Consider the following 6000-nt stretch of genomic DNA (forward strand, 5'->3'; position numbering starts at 1 on the left):
TTGATATTCGAGTAAGATCAAGGGGTCACAAGTCCCACCCCCCCCCCCCCCCGGCAAAATCGTTACCGCACGCGGAAGGTTTGGCAAAACTATATAATAGCTACTTTACAAGCCTTCAATCAAGTCATGAAAATAAAGCTTATATTTCTCATCATATTTTGCCCATGTGGGGAGTAGAAAGAGCAGAAAGTAGAAAAGAGAGACGAAAATAAAATATAAAACTGAAAGGTAGAACCGTGTGTTGCGTTTGAGTATTATGTGACTTTGTTCTGTCATACATGTTGTGATTAATGAGAATCAGTGTCTGAATTGCGACGACGCCATCACTCGACAATGGTGTGCATGGAACTGTTGTTTTTCTCCAAAAGAGATAGCGACTGATCATGCTAATCAAAGGAGGCTTCCACCATGTCGACTGAAATTCTAGGGTTTTATGATAAATGGTGATATTTTATACAAGTTGCCATTAAATTATAGCGTTTGTATAATTTTTGTGTCTTGTTGTGTTCCATGATAAAGGTACTATGTCCCTTTTGCAGCCAACCTCAAATGCTGTAGAACTTTGCAGGAATTATGAATATGTCATGTATGTCCTATCTGTGAAATTTAAACGTTAGCAGTGTCCTCATATTCAAATTATGCAAGGAAACCCGTTTACTTGCTAGACTTCACTGTCAGATACTATTGAGTGACTGACTGGCTTTTTTCTTCTTTGGTAATAACATACATGAAAAGAGTTGTAAAGGGTACATGAGCATTTGTCTACATCAATAACCCACTTCTTGTGATGGCCAAGATTAAACTGATTGAATCTTTGCGCAGCATAAAACGTATGACCATTCGGTACAATTGTCTGAAAATCAAGACTATTACTTTTGGGCTCTATAGCCCTTAAGTCGATTTGACAATTAATAGTCGTTATTTTCCCACTTCAAGACATTTCCAAGCCCCACCTTTTTTAGGGAAGTTCTAAATAAGTATTATCTTTCAAATGCAGTTGGGATTTAACTTTTTCATTTTTTTGGCCTGCAAAAGGGACATAGTACCTTTAACAAACACTGTCAAACGAACATTTAGGAGCAGGGCCAGGGGCAGCAATAATTTCTTGAAGTAGGTAATCTCTCCTCCCCCCCCCCCCCTCTCTCTCTCTCTCTCCCACTCTCTGTCTGTCTCTCTGCCTCTGTCTTCCTCTCTCTCTTTTTATTTCTTTCTCTCACACTCTAACCCCCCTCTCTCTCTCTCTCTCTCTCTCTCTCTATCTGTTACTTTCTCTCTCGTTGTCTCAGTATGTCTTTTATCTTGTGTTGTACTTTCTCTCTCTCTCTCTTTTACTCTCTCTCTCTCTCCCACACTATTTTCTTGCTCTTTATGTCTCTCTGTCTCTCTCCTCTCTTTTCTCTCTGTGCCTCCCACAGTCTTTCTTTCTGTCTCTTTCCAGGTCCATCCCTTTCTCTCTCTCTCTCTCTCTCTGTCACTCTCTCTCTCTATCACTATCTCTCTCTTTGTTTCAATCTACATGTACACTCTATCCTCCCTACTATCATTTCTTCTCAACCCTGTCTCTAGATCTCCGACCCCTGTCATCAATCCTATTATCACCCCAGGGTACTCGGACCCCTATCACGTGATCATGTAAATCCCTGATGCGATAATGGGCATGATATACTTCAATACCCTAGTCTCATGTACCTAACACCGTCGTGTTTGTTGTAGGCACGTGACGTTATGTATAACGAAGGAGATTCTAGGCGAGATTCTAGGCCGAGATTCTAGGCGAGATTCCCCTTGGTATAACGGTAAGAATATCATTTTGCTTAGCCCAAACTAAAACCTCGTTCAGATACGACGCTCCCCCCCCCCCCCCCCCCAATCAGTGTTATTTAGGATACGCATATGCGTGTTCCCTTCTTTTGAAAACACCCCCTAAGTCCGGTGTGTAACTTCAATTTTGTGTATGTACGATCCGGACTTTGGTGCGTGAAAAGTACCCCTTTACCGGACATTTTGGTAACACGCATGCGGTCATTCCGACCCCGGAGTGGGGGGGGGGGGGGGGGGAGCCGGGACGACGCTGCAGAACTGCGGCGTTTTTTTGTAAAGATGATGTAAAGTATAAGTAAGTTTCACATTTTTGCATCTTATAACACAGGGCTAAGTGAATACGCGTCATTGGACCTTCGATGGGCGCACCCCGGCCCCTCCCCCCCCCCCCCCCCACTCAGTGTTATTTAGGGTACGCATATGCGTGTTCCCAGCGACCCCCACCCCCACCACCCTTTCAGCAAAAGTCCAGTGTGTAAAGTCAATACGGGTAGACCTTCTTTTGTTACGAGCCGGAGAGTTTGGGAACACGCATGGTATCCCTCCGTTCACGGAGTGGGGGTGGGGGGCGGGGGCGCATTTGTTACCATTATAGTTTACATGTAAGGGGAAGCAAAGGAGAAAAAATGTTTCTTTCTTTGTTAGGTGGTTTACCGCGTCATAATTATCTGTACGAGCCGGAACATAGCGTTACTTACTGATGCAATTTCTTAAAACATAGTTCTAGTCAATCTGCTCTGAGTGCTACAGTAACTGCTGAATGCCAATTTGAGCGGTTTACTTGGTAATAAATACGTTTTCGAAAATGGAGGAAAAAAATGGTCGAAACTCCTTGGATGATCATCCTGTACCGCTTGTATCGCATTTTTACGTATAGACTGCCTGTGCTTCCTAAGAGTAAACAGCCCAGCTATATGCATTTACAAGCCTGTACGGTTTTAAGGCGTTTTAAAGGTTTCTCATTTTTGTTACAAATCAATGCAATGCTTAGTATAATGTGAACAGAATAGAAATGTTCCTGAAAATTGAAAAAAATTTAGATTGTCAATTCCTCAAAATCGATTAAGGAAAATATCCAAAGAATAAAAATATTATAAATTACAATAACATGATATACAGGGAAGATGGAAATTAACACACCTGTGTAGTAATTTGTAATATAGGCCTACCCCGCATGTTTCCATTACTCTAAAACAAATACACCGTGTAACGTTAATATATTGACTTAAGCCGAATTACCTGCCGCCTCAGCGCAGACTACTTCGCTATCTTAGGCAGATGTGGTGTGCGATGACACCGTGGAATGCAGAACGTGTGTTATGATTTCACCCACATCTGTTTCTCACGCACACCCACGAAACCTATGCACGCACACACTCGCTACACACACCGAGCTGCACCCGCATCGATGTGTATATGTGGTGCCACTGTAATATGCGAAGCTCTTATGCGTGAATGTGCGTAAGGTACGTCTCCCCGTAATATGTTGGCCGCGACGGGACGGTGTGTGTGTTGTCAGCGCCCGCGCACGTGGGCTGTCGAGTCCGTACTTGACGCCGAGCTGGAGAGATGCAACAATGCTTGTACACGCCACTGCATATCATCATCATTCCCATCGTTGCTAACTACTGTCACCTGTTTCAATTTACGCGGGAATCAGCGATATGCAATGCATCCATTTGAGGATCATCCATCTCCTAAAACAAACAGATGATCGACTTCAGCTGCCTGATTCTGATAGTATATCTGTGTGATCTCCGCCCTCCGACTGTTTGCAAATAGATCTCATCTTAATTATTCAAGGTATGTTTGATCGCTTTTAATTAAAACTCTTTTTTGGTTTGATCAATTACAAACTGATCGTTGTCAAGGCCGGCTAATGTGTACGTTTAATCAATAAATGCCTCCGTGCTGCTTCGCTAATTTAACGTTATAATTTTTTTTTATAGTCGCAAAGTGGTGAGGTAGATTATTATCAGCAACAATGCATTTTTTCTAAGCTTAATAAATGGTGTAGGATAGTTTCTATCCACTAATTTAAGACGATCAGTTATCTTGAATTCATATGATGAGTGTATCATCAGTTTATTTGCACCATTTGGAGAGGTATTGCAAAAAAGATTTCATTGTATACCCCAGCAAGGACATTAAGGGTGTCTAGAGAAGAGAATGATAAACAAAACATATTTTATGAAATCTGGCAATTAAGTTTAGGCCGACAGGTGCTTTTGCTGATGTTCTTATTGTTGTTTATAATGTTTCGTGTGCGTAGGGGCGTGTGTGTGTTCTCCAAGTATATTTCCGTTGCTTGATAGATTTATAGTAAACTTTTGAATTAAAGTGTTGTTATCAGTTTCAAGGAAATTGTAAATTCTAAGCTCATAACATTCAATCATTCAATGATGGAACCCTAGGTGTAAAATTGCAACTGAGTGAGGACAGAACAACACTCAAATGAAACACACGCTCCCCTTTCAGCATTTTTCATACAAATCTGCCCCATTAGCCTAAAGTCACGACCCCAATTAATGCATTGATCAGTTTTGAATGCTAGCCATTAGCAAAGCCGTCGGTTTTGTTACATTTGCAAGGACAGCCTGGCTACGTGGTCACTCATGGTCGTAATTGTAACACAGAATAAATATGTAGGTTATACGGCGAGGAGGTATTGTCAAAATTAAGGTACCCGTATAAATTCAGGATAAAATTCAATGTTGTCGGTCAATTCTGGTCGGTTATTTTCTTTCATTTTCATATCAATATCTTATGTAATTTATACTGTCCTTGTCTATGAATCATTACTTGCAAGTATATACATAAACGGAGCCACTCATCTCTGTAACGTCTGTGAAAGATAGGGGGCAGGAGGCACTACCGATTATTTTTTCCCTTTTTGTTCTTTTTTAACGGACAGGCACACATTTATATGGAACACATGTTTTGGGGCGCTTCGCTTACTTTGAGCAAATTTGTCACAGAACTTTAGTATTTGTTTTTGAAAAAAAGGCCCTGTTCCGTAAAGTGTAGGCCGATATATATTCTTAAAAACAAGGAATGGTTTCATGGCTATATAACTCGTCAAAAGGAGTGAGCTAAAAAGTAGGAGTGTTAGGTTTTCTTTTTCATAACTTTAGAAGTACGCGATTTTACAGTTCCCATGGTTACGACAAACATAAAAAGAGTAAAGACGGTGGGGAAAGATCATGTTTATCTCCATCGGATGTTTTTCATCTTCTAAATTGTTTGCTATTATTTATTAACTTAGATTTATTGATGATAAATGTCCAAATTGCCCATTCACAGCAAGCCACTAGGAGACGTGTCCTTGCAACTTGAACATGTCAATGATTACCAAGTATGTGTGTAGTCATCAAATTTCCATCCCATTTTAATGAGCAAAAAATGATCTGGTTTGTATCCAAACATACCCTTCAAGACTATAGAAAGATGTATGTTTAACCGGGAAGTAGTCATCGGGAGCAATGATACGCTGTAAAGCGCTTTCGTAATGTTATCAATAATGTTTAACAATACTATCATTATTACTGTCATTGAGCTTGATATTATCAGTGTCATTATCTATATTATCATGAGTATACTATTTACACTACTATTTTTATTATTATGATTATTATATATGTCTTTTAGTTATTATTTGTATCATTATGGTTGTTTTTATAATTATTCCACAGCAGCAGGATAAAGTCCGTATTATTAGTAGGAGTAGCAGTAGGAGTAGTACAAGAAGTTGTAGAAGTGGTAGGTGTTGTAGTATCATCATCATCATGTTAATATCATCATCGACAAATATATTTGATATGATGGACAGAAAGAGAAACGGGGAGGGATAACAGGAAAGGGAATGAAGGAGAAAGAGAAAGAGAGCGATAGAAAGGGAAAAGTGGGATGCTGTCTTACAACACAGTGACACATTCCGTTGTTGATTATTAAAGACATACATGAGGCAACCTGTCTGTTCTTGAATTTCAGCCTGGATCACATGATCAAACATTAATCCTTGGGTAGACAGCTATCGCATTAATAAGTCTGCATCTTCCAATTCCAGTGATGAGGAGGCATATATCGAACTTGGAAACAATGCAGCATTGACGTCTGATATGGCGACATCATACATTATGAAGGAGAAAAAAAACTAATCAAGCGTGTGCAATGGTGCAG

This window comes from Strongylocentrotus purpuratus, unplaced genomic scaffold (assembly GCF_000002235.5).
Source record: "Strongylocentrotus purpuratus isolate Spur 01 unplaced genomic scaffold, Spur_5.0 spur5_scaffold_3, whole genome shotgun sequence".
Taxonomy (NCBI): domain Eukaryota; kingdom Metazoa; phylum Echinodermata; class Echinoidea; order Camarodonta; family Strongylocentrotidae; genus Strongylocentrotus; species Strongylocentrotus purpuratus.